This window comes from Papio anubis, chromosome 14 (assembly GCF_008728515.1).
Source record: "Papio anubis isolate 15944 chromosome 14, Panubis1.0, whole genome shotgun sequence".
NCBI lineage: Eukaryota > Metazoa > Chordata > Mammalia > Primates > Cercopithecidae > Papio > Papio anubis.
Window position 1 is genome coordinate 40,262,476 of NC_044989.1, and position 13,894 is coordinate 40,276,369.

Here is a 13,894-nt window from a genome sequence, read left to right on the forward strand (position 1 = left end):
TTTAAGAGTTACCAATGTCAATGTTGGCTTGTTAGCTGATTATGCTGTAATGAAATGTCTGGCTCTTTACCTCAAAAGGCTTCTAATCACAAAACTAAGGCCATTTCAGAACTCTCTTGAAATTATATAGCCTCTGCCCTGGAATGAGTTCCTTCCTTCGTGAAGACAGTATTAAGGCCCTCTGGATGCATAATTTGGTGCCAGAGTGGAGAATCTTGCCTATTGTTAATTCCATTCTCACTTTTTAATTCAGTCCACAGAACAGTGCTCTGACCATCAAAACCCATAGTATATCGTATTAAACCATTGAGTCTCTGACTTTGTTTCCTTAAACTTGAATTTCTGCTGAGGCTTCTTATTTGGTGGCCCAGTTTCTCTAAAACTGGGGATTCACTTTGACTCCATTAGTTTCTGGAATCCATTGAACTAATGGACTCCATTAGTTTCTGGAATCTTCCAGAATCCATTGCTGTTTCTGAATCTGTGTCTCTACCATTGATTGCCACATACTGGGTGTCTTTGAGATCCTACTTTGCTGCTGTTATATTTTCTTAATGTCATGCCTCACCCACTTATCTTGTCTTAGTGAAATGCAATGGTTCTCAATACTGTACAGTAAAATAACTTGAGAGACAGAGTTTCCAGATAATAGAATAAGATCTTCCAGTTAAGTTTAAATTTCAGAAAAGCAATACTTTTTTTTAGTATAAGTATGTCTTATGCAATATTTGGGATATACTAAAAAATTTGTTGCTTATCTGAAATTCAAATTGAATTGGACATTTTGTATTTTTCTTTATAGAATCTAGCAACTTTACTTGGGAAACAGTTGAATAAGACCCATTCTTAAGCTCCACCACCTACTATCATGTGCAAAGATTTTTATTTAATTTGCCTGTGGTGGGTCCTGAGTCAAGTATTTATATTAAACACTCCCTAGGTACTATTAATATATGGCCAGGATTAAAACCACTGCTCTAATTGCTCTAACAGGACTGAAATATACCCCTCCTACCGGATTCACCACAGTAGTAGTCCCATCCACTCTTTAGATCCTGACTATCCCTGGCTATTTATTTATTTATTCATCCATCCATTCATTAAATACACTAGTGCCAACCCTAAGTCAAGTATATGGCTTTTGAGGCTTTGAATTAATTTCCTGCACATATTCTACGTGAAACAATATAGCAGTTTAGTAAAATTAACCCTCCCCAGAAGAAGTCAAGAAAAACTTCTGTATTTTGGCAGATGAGAAAAAAACAAAATCATGACTTCTATAGGTTCTAAAACCTTCCAACTCATCTTTAATTCAATTTAATCAGTTACTTAAAGACAATAGTTTATTAAATGTTTCCAATTATAAGTAAATCAAATGGAAATGCTCTATCTTGGTCATAGTAGATTTAGTCTTAAATTCCTATGGGCAGTCTTTGATGCAAAGTAATTACCCTTAAAGCACTTTGCCAATTAAACACATGTTGTTTATAAGAGATTCTCCTATGCAGTGTGTAAGTGATCATTTGTCATCTTGCCAGTGGGAGGAAATTAATCCCAACCTTGAATAATGACTGGCTCTCTTGTGCCTACCATAGATATAGTGCTACAGTGTTATTACAATGGAATGAAGATGACAACATACAATTTTACTTCAATGATTAAGCAGCTCTGCATCTTTCCTAGGGACTCTTCACAGATTTATGTAAAACTTTTCCCCAGAACAATAATTTGTAAATTTTATGATCACAATAAACATGGTCTTTCACTTTTTAATCTGTTGCAGTAAAAATATTGAAGGGACTTAAAAGAATTCTTAACTTTTTCAAGTATTCTGTAATGCAATATCAACTTCAGTATAATTTCCTGCAATTAGTTGATCACCCTTTGGAAAAGATTTATATGCATTTTAGAAGACTTTATGCATTTCAGCTTAGAAAACTTGGTATATTTCAGAACATAATAGTTTATCATGTATAAGAGTTTATAAATATATACACACCTACTATGTACTCACAAAAATTAAAAATTTAAAAAGTTTGTGGCTATGAACCTAATCTTTCATTTTTCACATGTTCCCCCATGTGGGAAAATTAGACTTGATTTATAATATTTTGACAGGTGGAAATTAAAAAAAAATAGACCCATAATGTGAGGATGACTTTTATTTTATCTATGCCAGAAGAGTAGTCCAGGAATTATGTAGTTCTGAAATAGTATACTAGTTTTTTGCATAAATGCAATAGCAATAATAACAAATCCAGAGATTAAGACTATCATAGAGTAAGAGGTTGTTGGTAGTGGTGGAGTTATATAATATAAAATTATTACTATAACACACACAAAAATCTGCAAGGAGAAGAACAGAAGAGAAAATTTCAGGAGGAGTTCTCCTTATAGTTGTTAGTATTTTCATCAGTTCAACTCGTGGATGTTTTCAGAATTGCACCTGTGTCCTGATACCTGAATGGGAGTGGGTGAGCTCAGTGAGTGGGTGTGCAGCCTCCAGGGTCAGTTAGGTCCTCCCGCTGGCTCTACATTGGCCACATAAGTCTCACAAAGTAGGGACCCTCTTTATTTCTAAGTTTTTCCATTTGAAATACAGGGATAATAATATCTGACTCATGTTTTTCTTTTGTTTGTTTGTTTTTGAGATGGAGTCTCACTTTGTCACCCAGGCTGGAGTACAATGGCATGGTCTCGGCTCACTGCAACCTCTGCCTCCTGGGTTCAAGCGATTCTCCCACCTCAGCCTCCTGAGTAGCTGGGACTACAGGTGCATGTCACCACACCCTGCTAATTTTTGTATTTTTAGTAGAGACGGGGGTTTCACCATATCGGTCAGGCTGGTCTCAAACTCCTGACCTTGTGATCTGCCTGCCTCAGCCTCCCAAAGTGCTGGGATTACAGGCGTGAACCACCGCACTCCACCATGATGTTTTTTGTGTGTGTGTGTTTTATGAGAGTTGAAGGAGATAATGCATGCCAAATGCCTAGCAGTGACTAGTACTGAATTAAGGTGAACTATTGATATAAGTATTGTTTATGATACAGTAATAAAGCAAAAGTTACTGGAGTACCTTAGCATAAATTATTAATTGTTTATATCAGTAATTTAACCTATCAAAATTTCCTTATATCCTCCCTCCCTTAAAAAAGTCTTAATTCCTTTCTTATTCTATACTAAAATGAACACCTTCAGTGACCATTTCCATATCACCACTTTGTTTTACTTTCGTATCAACCAAATTGCATCTCAGTGGCTTCTGTTTATTGTGTTTTTTTTTCTGTTTTCTTAAACATACAGTAAGAATCAAGTCATACTTCACTATCACAGCTCTGATCTTCTGGTCAGCGATGCTAGTATGCAGCACTTATATAACATTCACTACATGCCAGGCACTTTCCTAAGGGATCTGGGCATATTAACCCATTTCGTCTTTGCAAGAACACCATGAGATAGGTGCTATCATTCTCCCCATTTTACTGATTAGAAAACTGAGGCACAGAGAAACGAAATAATTTGATCATGATCACACAGCATAGCAGAGGCAGGATGTGAACTAAAGTAGTCTGGCTCCAGAATGTATGCCCCTAACTATTACTGTATACTGCCTCTTTGGAGAAATATTAGGAGTTAGAAAACTGCAATACAGTGATGCTTAGACTCATAGGATTCACCCTACAGAGTGAAAACTCAGGCATCATGATTTTTCAAAGGTCACAGCAGGTTGAGCATCAGTGCTTCCTGTGACTATAAAACATATTGAAGGAACATGGATGGAGCTGGAGGCCATTATCCTTAGCAAACTAACACAGGAACAGAAAACCAAACACCACATATTCTCACTTATAAATGACAGTTAAATGATAAGGACACATGGTCACATAGAGGGGTACACCACACACTGGGCCCTTTCAGAGGCTGGAGGGTGGGAGGAGAGAGAGAATCAGAAAAAATAACAAATGAGTACTAGGTTTAATACTTGGGTGATGAAATATTTTGTACAACAAACCCCCATGATATAAGTTTACCTGAACTTAAACCTGCACACATACCCCTGAACTTAAAAAAAAATGTTTATCTATCCCAGGTTTTGTCTGTCTCCAGTAAAATGCAGAGCCCTGGTCAACTGACCTGAAAGGGTCTGATGTTTTGCCTATGGTTTTGTTCTATTTCATCCTTCTTCAATTCTAGAAGGCCCTCATATTGTCTTTGTTCTTTTTAGTCATGTTGTGTGTGTGTATTTTTTAAAAAATCATTTTGATGCTGGTGAGTTTCTTGATGAACAGAACCAATGTCTGTACTTGGCTTTAAATCATCTTCAGAAAGACACAGGCACTCTGGTAATCTGCTCTTACTGAATTGAAAAACCTTTGGGAAGGGATGTTTGCGAGAAATCTCTATGTTCTGGTTTGTCCACAGGAGATGAGTTAGGAATTTTCAGTTCATTGTTTTGGAACTTATGGAACCCTGGCTTAGTGGAACTCCCACCAAAGTGTGAGGGATGAAGCATGTGGTAGCCTCATTCACGAACATACCGATTTTCTGTAATCACTAACAACAGGAAGCATGATTTTTGCCTAATTTCTTCTCATGTTGTACCCAAACAGAGTGCCCTCATTAATTAAGAACAAGATTTTTTCAATTGCGTCTTTAGGTCATGGCTTCGTTTGGGCTAGGGGTTATATACACTTGGAATTTGTTGGCTAGAGTTTTAAAGCAGATGGTCACATGCTTTTTTTTTTTTTTTTTTCCTCTAAGAAACTTGCTTGATTGTTTGTCTTCTAGTTCTCATGGTAACCAAAGAGGGTTGTTAACACTTTTTTCTCACCAAGTAAAATCAGCAGAGCTGTCAGACAGTTGCAGCTGTTTGATAAAGGCTTGACCTTTTGCTGTATTTTTCTGTTTTCTGTTGATGAGCTCTTATTACATTGAACCTTGTTTTTAGTGACATGTAGTAAGAAAAAGAACCTAAACGGCATATTTTTTTTTCTTTTTTTTTGCCTGTAGCCTATTTAGTAATGTGGCATTGCTATCAGATAATAAAGATATTCCTACAATATAAGATCCTTGGTAATGAAAGCCAATGTTATATGTGGCTCACATAGATAAAACATGCCTGGGACCATTTAGGTTACCTTCACATGTTGCAGATTTATCATCTCAGTTTCTGAAAATATTTAGTTGCATTGCATTTCAGTCAGATGAGATATGGAGTCAGAGTCACTTAAAAAGGATCTGGTTTAGGTACCAATGGTCAAATGTAAAATTTTACTAGTTGTGTATTTGCAGTGTGTTCACCATTATTCCTTGAAATGAAGTTTCATCTGCCACTGAATGACTGGGCACAGATTCTAGAAAGAGCTCCTTATGGTTCCACATGAATAAGCATGTAAAGTTGTTGGATCCTGGGAGCCTACATTTAAATGTGTTCATTATTAGAATCTAAATAAAAATCAAGAATTTACTGGGAATCTCTCGATTTCGTTGTATTATCTTTTCCTGTAGCCATTAAACACAGAGACTAAGCGTGATTGGAGAATCACTGCTGTTGACAGATGATAAAAATAGTGCTGCAACATAGCTAATGTCATGGGAAATCTTAAAACAGAATGGTCGTTTGGAATAAGAGAAAATTCCTTGTGTACTCAATCCCATTTTTGGACTGGTAATTATTGTCACTCTTAGATTATCTACCACAGCCAATGTCCTTTTTGTTGTTGCTGTTGTTCTGGATAATCTTGTAACTTGCTTTGTTAAAAGAAAAGAATTATATTGTAAATTTGTGAGTGAAATCAGATTTATTTTTGTTCCCAAATCAGATGTCTGTAGATGAGACAGACCGAAACAGCGAGAAAGAAATAAATATATCCATTCTCCATGGTTATCTGAAAATATTGAAAGTGACGTTGGATGAGTTGTTTCCAAGGTGACTTGATGAAGCATGAAACACTTTCTGGAGTGCTTTCCTTGAACCTGGGGGATAGTATCTAAAGTCTCTCTACTGATACGATATTTTGCATAATCCATCATCACAAATAATATGTTCTATGATAATATATAGGATGATTGTTACTATGGAGTTGTACATCAAATCTAGATGGAATTTTTTGACTGACCTGATGTACATGGTGACTGTCTAGGTTGTGTATATTGAAGGGTATTTGCTATCATTTTATCACTTCATGTCACTTTGGGAGTTTACTTAAACCAAGCAGATATTTTCAAGTTTTATAAAGACAGAATTGCAAAATGATTATAAGCTTGAGCTTTGGAGTTAGACTTGAATTCAAATTCTGTTTCTGCCTCTTAGTGTGATTTTTGGCAAGTACTTAAGTTCTCTAAGATTCAAGTAGTTCTTACGTGTAAAACAAAGTAGAAATTATACTTCTTTCAGAAGGGTTTTATTGGGATCGAGGATATAACCCAAGTAAAGGGCTTAGTCATTGCCTGGTTGTTAGCAAGGATTCAATAAGGTGACTATAATGAAGAGAGTTAGAATTTAGCTCATCTGGTCTTTTCATCTTTCAGCATGAAAGATGGTGCTGGTGTTAACAAAAAAATTATTCAGACATTTGTTAAAGACAGTATGAAGATTTTATTCAAGACAATATGAAGATTTTATTCTATGGGATTACTAACTACAGTGGGGTTTTGCAGTAGGGAGGAGAGTCAACTCAACTCTGAATAGAGAAAGGACAAGTGGAAATTTATCACCATGGAGGAGAGTGGGGATCAGTGGATAGAAAATTATTAAGAGGAAATGGCAAGAATATACAGGGATTCTTGCTAGACTGACTCAACTGTATTCTTGCTGAATAAAGGCAAGGGTGATAAGATAGAAAAGGTGGGGAATGAAGAATTTGATTAGCTATCAAGAATGGGAGATTTTTGCTAAACTGACCCAGAAGGATTCTTGCTAAAATGAGGCTAACTTGACAAAGAGCCCAAGTTCAAGGCCTGGTAGAGAAGAGGGCTCAGAGGAGGCTGACTCAAGTTTGGTCAAGGAGAGAGTCTTTGTCACTGGCATAAGAGACTTATGTACCATGTAGGACATAAACACCGGCTAACATTTATTGAATACCTTGTGAGTACCAGGCACTGTGTCAAACACTTAGCAAATGTTAATTGTTTTATTCCATGCTTTCAACAACACTAAAGAGCAGGTACTATCAGTCTAATTTTACAAACAGGGAAATTGAGGTTCAGAATGGCGAAAGAGCTACCCAGGTAGACTACTCAGGTAGACTGACAAAGCTAGAATTGAAATCCAGAGTTTTCTGATTTTATTAACCAGCATTGATGTACACTGTTCTGTCTTGCACAAATATGGTTATATGGATAGATGTAATCTCACCTTCAATGTTTAGCAAATATTTACAGTGAATGAATTAATGAATACGTGTAAGAATGGCCAATTACAATGATTTTCAATAGGTTCAGAGGAATTTTTAAGTGCGGCAAAAATTAACTTACAATACCAAGATCAAGGCATAGACCACTTTTCAATCTCATTACCCCGAGTACCATAATGGCAGAAACCACAAGGTTTCACGCTTCTTTGAAATTATTGAATTGCCTTGGAGCTCAGGGCCTTAGTCTATCCAGGTGCTAGTCATCTTTGCTTTTGACTTGTATGAATCTGAGACTCATTTATTTTTGTTATGGCCACAATTCACCTTGAAAGCCAATGGGGGCATCTCCTTGAATAAGAAAAATGGAAATGTGCTTGGAGATGTGAGTCTGGCTGTGAGTGTGTGTGTGCACAAGCACTTTCAAACAAGTGATAAACAGGTTTGGCACATGTAAGTATATAAGTCATTGAGAAAACATCCTGGGTGTTTTTCCCTCTTCCCTCTATGGTATTCTGTGGACACATATTTATCCTTTCATCAGCCATTTTCCTCTTCTTTTACAGATATCCTTGATCACCTGCTGGGGCACCATTTGAAAAAGTGTGGTCTGGTGCCGCATTTTATGTGCAGCAAAGTACCTTAGGATAATGTTTTAAAATAGACACACTATACAATTTTCAAGAGAGGGACTTTGAAGTGTTATTTCTAGAGTTACTGTCAAATCTCTTAAATTGAGTTTTATTTTAACTTATTTTAAAACTGGACTTTGAGACTCAATGCTTTTGTGAGTGATGGTGGCATTTCGCTGGACTGAATGTGCCATATTTTAATTTAAGACTCTTTTGTGAATAATTTCAATCTTTGTTATAACATAGGAGAAACACAATAATTTCTTAACTCAGTGGAAGTTACAGAATACTTTAGTTAGAGTTCAAAAATTCTCACTGGGGAATATAGGGTTTTGATTTCTCTGGTTCTTAAGCATTCTCCCAAAATTTGGTATAGAGCCTGATTCACAGTAGATACTCAATACATACTTGTGGATTCAATGAATAAATGATTTTGGCTGTAAGTAAAATGTCCCTGAGCCTATGACAGGGAAAGCTTTGTTTTTCCTTTGTTTAGGTTAGTTTAATGGAGTCACACTAAAGTTACATAAAGATCAATACAATATGAATGGCTAATTGACAAACATTTGTATTTCAGTGTTAGGAAATATGGTAAGATTAGGAAAACAATTAAGACAATGATTTATACAGAATTGACTAGTTCAGGCAATGAAAACTTCACAGATTACAGTTTAACAAGATTAAACATCACATATAACATACATGTATGACAAACAATGCTTCTGCTTTTGATATTAACATACCATTAATTATACACATGAAAAATATTGCTAGTTCAGCTTTGGGTTATGAAATATATAATGTTTTGATAAGACATTTCAAATTACAACATATCTCAGGCAGCATGCAGGAAAAGTCATTTATTGGATGTTTGTTAGGACACACCTTGCAACAAGCTTCCAGTTTTTGGTTGTTAGATCAAGAATATAGAAACCATTGAAATGATAGCATGGTTGAAATCAGCAGTTGTGTTTACTGGCTGAGAGCATTTCTGGTAAAAATAAAACTCTGAAATCATTCATTAACAAAATGCACAGTGATCATAAACTCAATTCTTTAAAAATTGTTTTTCACAATTCTCATTTATTGGTGATACAGCAGCTGCAGGAAGTCTGAATTCTGAGAGTTGGTTGTACGTAATAGCAGGAATTTATTCTTCTGTGGGCTCACATGATTACAACAGAGATGCTTACCCTTTGAAATCACATATAACAATGGTGCTATACAAACATCACAAATATTTGGTGTTTCAGAGTCTTAACAAATATTATGTTTTTTTTTTTATCACAAAGAGACTAGATTAACAGGCAGTGTAAATCACATATATCTTAAGATTTTAAAAATACATTTTATACAATAGGTTTCTAATTTCTTCACTAGCATTTCATTTTGGTGTGTTTTGTCTTCATACTTATAGTCCTAAAGGAAACTATGAATCTCTGGCTCATGCCATGAAAGTCAGTAAGATTGATATTTCCCCACAGGAATATGGCTGAGTGTATATTGAATCACAGAGTCAACAAAGTAACATCTAATTTATAACAGATTACTTTTAAAATTCAAATAAAATCTAATTATTTTAAAAGACAGCAGTTTGAACAAAACTATAGGAGTCAAAATTTTTATTTACAAAACATTTGAGTATATTTTGAAATGGCTAGTTCTTGCTAACTGCACAACTTAAATATTCTTGGTGCACATAGTCTGTCAACCTTCTGTACAACATTGTTAGACCGCTGAGTTAACTTACATGGAATGATTAGGTAGGTGGGAAAATTTTATGGCAATTTTCATCCATTCAAAACGCTTGAAAAGGAATGTTTTGATGCTTTTCATGTTAGACAAGATCTGTCATTAATGTTGGTGCCTTTAATTTGAAAAGATTAGCTGAAATTTCCAAAATGTAATTTAGTGCAGTATAAGAATTACAGGAAAGATTGATAAACGTATTATCAATTGTTGGAATTCTAATCTAGCATTATGCAGTTGATCCAAATCATTGTACCTCTCATTTTCAAGGCTTCTGTGTACTACATTGGCTTAAAAAATATTTTCCTTGGTCCTTAGAAATACAAAATATTCATTTTCAAAAGATAATGTTAGGATGAGTGTTTCTTACAATCACATTCATAATAAAAGAAGATAATCTACATTTTACAGATCATTAAACAATGGTCTTTGGCAGAAGACTTTATAAATACCTCCACTTTTAACGTTTCATTTAGGTCATTTTCCTTTTTAATGATGTCAGGTATATGGTCACGTGTTCACTAATAGCAGTTAATAGGAAAACACCACAGATATAAAAATATTTGCTTAGTGCATATTTTTTGAACCTTAAATTCAAAGTGAATCGATTCATTAATACTAGAGAAGATATTTTATGCAAGCATTTCTAACAGTGTTGCTTAAGATCATAATTTCAACAATATGGTCAGCAAAGAGGGTATGTGTACCTCTATTCCCCTACAAAATTGTCACTGAAACACACTGAAAGAATGTGCTGGAATCTTTTTGATTATAATACATTGTGTTTCCCACAAAATGAGTAATATATGATGCATATACCATTATATGTGTGTGTGCGTGCACTCAAATGGCAAGTCGTAGAGATTACATTCATAGGCAGCAAAGAATAGAACCGGAAAAATTCAGTTAAGTATTACTGATATACCACCACTAAGGAATTTCAAAGTGTAGTGAAGTTATTTAAAAATAACTGTAGACATGGGAACAAACTTTAGGATCAACTACGGGAATATTAGGATTTCTTACGTCGTTTTTCAAGGTAACATCTTTTTCTCTGCATTTTTGCCTCCCTTCTACCCTACCCCTGTCAGTCTTTGAAGGTCATTTGCGATGGGTCCTTCAAACTGTGAATACAGGATATGAATAGGCTTTTTTTTTTTTGCCCTGTATAGGAAATTCATGATCGCCTCTCAGGGAGAGAAGGTTTCTGGCAGTATGATATGCTACCCTTTTCTTTGTGGATTGACTGTTGTGCTGGCTCAGAATGAGTTCAGTTTACTATCAAAATTATCCACCAAGTTATTCAGTGGGAAACATGGTTGCCATCAGTAACCATCAAAGGCAAGAGAGGTTCTAGATTTGTTTCCTACCTGAATCTTCCCTCAGAGGGCCTGCCCCTCTGAGAACACCCCAGAGGTGCACAGATCAGTGTTCTGTGCATGTACACAGTACGTACAATATGCTAGTTCCTTCCTTTGCCCTTGTCCAGGAAGCTACCAATGTCTCCTCAGCGTGAGCTTCCTACTGTCTATAAAAATTAATAGATGGAACCCAGGCAAGTCCTGTTGTAATAACAGTTGTGCCAAAAATTATTATTATGGCTTATAGTGTTGAATTGCACCACTGACCTACGAAAACCACCACAAATGACACTGAAAGGCAAAGCTTTTGTGGGATAAGAAACAATTTGCTGTTACCTTCCAATATCAAGACCTTTTTAATGGACCACACACATGAGGGTCTTGACAATGTGTAACTTTTTTTCTTAAGCTAAGAGAAAATTTTAATTTAGGCTTGTTTCAAGATTTCAAGACTTGAACCAATACAGAAACCATAGACTGTAGACAAAGGCAAGTCCCCACTGTAATTTAGCCTTCAGCTTAAGAGTTTCTGTTAAAAAAGAGAAAGAGAAAACAAGAAACCAACCACAATGGATGGCAAAAGTCGGGAATGAGGTCAAGGTCCCGCCTTGTTTGAAATAGTCTGAGTGAAACCCTGTCAGTCTGATCCAGCTCCTTCCCCTGCAAAGATGTATTTCCCATCACCAAAGTGGCCAGAAGTGGGTGATTGTTCTAAGTACCACCTTGTTGGTGAGGCTTTAAATTGGATTAAAAAATAGGGTGTGCAAATGAAGATGTACACAATGGTGGAAACACAGGAAGGAGTGACTGTGATTTCATTGGAGCTATTTGGTAATTAGGGGTGAGTATGAGGAATGGGACAATGGGGAAAAGAGCCAATGAGAAAATGCCCTTGGTGACAGACAATGGACATTCAAATGCTGAAGATATGACCAGCAACAGGGGAGGGTCACAGATTTTAAAGCATACAGAACATAGTATCATACTTCAGTTATTCTAATTCCTGAAAAAGAGCAACCATTCCAAATTGCTGACAAGTTTGTTTTCTCCTAAGGGAGGCCTGGAGTGACAGTTACAACATGTTTCTCCAGAATATCACTGTCTCGCTTACATTCTAGCCTCCTTTTGCATACTTTGCTTTTCTGTATCAAAATGCATATAAGTATTTTAAGTATCCAAAAATGGGATATTTTCAGGTTAGAATTAAGGAAACATACATGCGTGTGCACACATACACACATATCACCCACAATCTTGAGTTCCTTTTCCTAAGCCATTTTTATAAGCAAAGTTACTTTCCGACTCTCTACTTCAGTTCTGCACCAATTCAAATGAGAGACCCTAGAAAGGAGCCTCCAGGGGACTCCGGCTACTGTACACATTATCTGTGGTTTTCAAGCTTCCTGAGCCTTGTGAGTCTTTGAAATGAATTCTGAAACTAAAAGTCACTCATAGCCAGCAATCCTTTTAGCTCAGTCAGTCGTACGCAGCACTCGTCAAAACAGTAGACTCTGTCATTAAGTATAACTTAGTACTGTTACACAGTGGTTTAGCATTAAGGCAAATCAGCCAGAGCTAATCAATTAGAGAAAGGTGTCCAGGGTCATTTTCTAGGCCCTGGGGAAGTCAGGCAAAGTAGATCGGCTGTGGGGGTTTAAAAGAAGTAGAAAAGCTGATTAGAAATCTCTCTGATTGGAGAGCCTGCCTGAAGCTGAGTTGTGCCAGAAAAAGACATAAGGATTAATGTCCCTTAACATTGTATTTTAAGTCTGAATGGTGGACATATCTCCCATATATCTGAATGCATTGTCTCTATAAAGAACCTACCTTTTAAGCATTTAAACCTTTTCTTAAGGGAAAGCATAATTAAACAGTGGGTGATATTGTTTATTCTTGGCCATTCAGAATGCTGTGTCATGGATCAATGATTCTCAAATTTGAGCATACATCAGAATCATCCTAAGGGCTTATTAAAGCCCATATTGCTGGGGTCACTCCAACATTTTTGATTCATAGATCTGGGCTGAGGTCTCTGGTGGGACTGGATAATTAGCATGTCTAACAAATTTCCAGTTGCTGATGCTGCTTGTTTAGGGAAGAAACTTTAAGACTCACCAAAGCTGCCTATTTTTAATCACTCTGATTGCACTCTGGGGACAAAGCTTTTCCATGTGGAATGTGAAGGTCACTATTGGATGTCTCCCACCAGACATTCTTATAAAGTGGGTAAGGGACAGATTCTATTCCTGCTAGTTTAATTATAGAGAATCTTTAGGTTCAGAAGTTTATCAGTATATAGAGCAAACCTATAAGTATAATATGATTCAAAGTGTGAGTCCCTACAAGTCTATTTGTAGAAAATTCTATGGCCTCTATTCATAGAATACTATTTTAGGTATAGCGTTAAAATGATCTCTTGTCACATAGGTGATATTTTCTCTCTCACCTCAGGATTATTACCATAACAGCTAAATTTGTTCATAATTTCTTGAATGAACACAAACAAGGGTTTGCTGACTTGGTTTTTTCTTTTTTTTTTTTAGTCAAATCCATGTTAAAGCATATCAAATGTAAGGACTTATATAAAAGAGTGAACAGAGGGAAGGAACACCAAGGGGCAATGCATGAAATTCAGTTGGTGAAAGATTAAGTTGAACAAGCTGTCGGGACATGTAATTAGAATCTGCAATTTGTTCAACTGCTAGGTAGATGTCGGTCAATCCAAGAGGTGGGATTGGTGGAAGAATTTGAGGCAGAAGAGATGAGTGTGTGTGAATGAGCAGCTGCCTGTGAGGAAGA